Source organism: Gekko japonicus, unplaced genomic scaffold, assembly GCF_001447785.1.
Source record: "Gekko japonicus isolate JY-2015 unplaced genomic scaffold, Gekko_japonicus_V1.1 scaffold35860, whole genome shotgun sequence".
In the NCBI taxonomy this organism is placed as follows: Eukaryota; Metazoa; Chordata; class Lepidosauria; order Squamata; family Gekkonidae; genus Gekko; species Gekko japonicus.
In genome coordinates, this window is record NW_015203972.1 from 1 (window position 1) to 1,030 (window position 1,030).

General features: G+C 44.9%; 1 pseudogene; it reads right to left on the bottom strand.

Annotated features, from left to right (window-relative positions):
• Nucleotides 1-299: 299 nt before the first annotated feature.
• Nucleotides 300-1,018, bottom strand: LOC107125064 (annotated as a pseudogene).
• Nucleotides 1,019-1,030: the final 12 nt, after the last annotated feature.

A 1,030-nucleotide genomic window follows, 5' to 3' on the forward strand; every position in this document is an offset into this window, starting at 1 on the left:
CCCCTTTATCGTACTCCAGTTGGAGGTATAATTGACCGGTTCTTATTTGCTCATGAAAGACAGCTAGACTTTCTCCTGTTTTATGCTGAAATTAACTGACAGAGAAAAAAAATCCAGGGATTGATGCCATTTCTCTGGGTGAATCCACAGAAGTACAATAAAGCAAGATTCATGAGAATGGCTCTCGTTTCAGTCTCAGCATTTAGACAGCTCCTCCACTTTGTGACCACTCTGATGTTCTCCCCCCTAGTGTGAATTCTTCAGTGATGAGTAAACCTTGCACTGGGACTGACACCTACCCCGCATTCCAAACATTTTAAAGGTTTCTCCCCTGTGTGAATCCTCTTATGTTGATTCGTAACAAAAGCTCACCCTAGTCTGAGCAATGAAATGGCTTCTCCCCAGTGTGAATGAGTTGATGTGAATTAAGGTGGGGTCTCTGCCTGAAGCTCTTCCCACACTCCAAGCATTGATAGGGCTTCTCCCCTGTGTGAATCCTCCTATGCTGATTAAGGCCTGATTTATCAGAAAAGCTCTTGCTACAATCTGAGCATTGAAATGGCTTCTCCCCAGTGTGAATAAGCTGATGTGAGGTAAGGTGGTGTCTCTGTCTGAAGCTCTTCCCACACTCCAAGCATTGATAGGGCTTCTCCCCTGTGTGAATCCGCTGATGGTCAGTGAGGTTGCCACTCTGAGAGAAGTTTTTTCCACACTCTAAACATTTATAGCGCTTCTCTCCTGTGTGAATCTGCTGGTGGCTCGTGAGGTGGGCACTCTGAGAAAAGTTCTTACCACACTCCAAGCACTGATAGGGTTTCTCTCCTGTGTGAATCCTTTGATGTGTAATGAGGCTTACATGCTGACTGAAGCTCTTCCCACACTCCAAACATTTATATGGCTTCTCCCCAGTATGAATCCTCTTATGTTGATTAAGGCCTGATTTATGAGAAAAGCTCATGCTACAAATTGAGCAATGAAACGGCTTCTCCCCAGTGTGAACAAGTTGATGTGAAGTAAGGTGGAGTCTCTG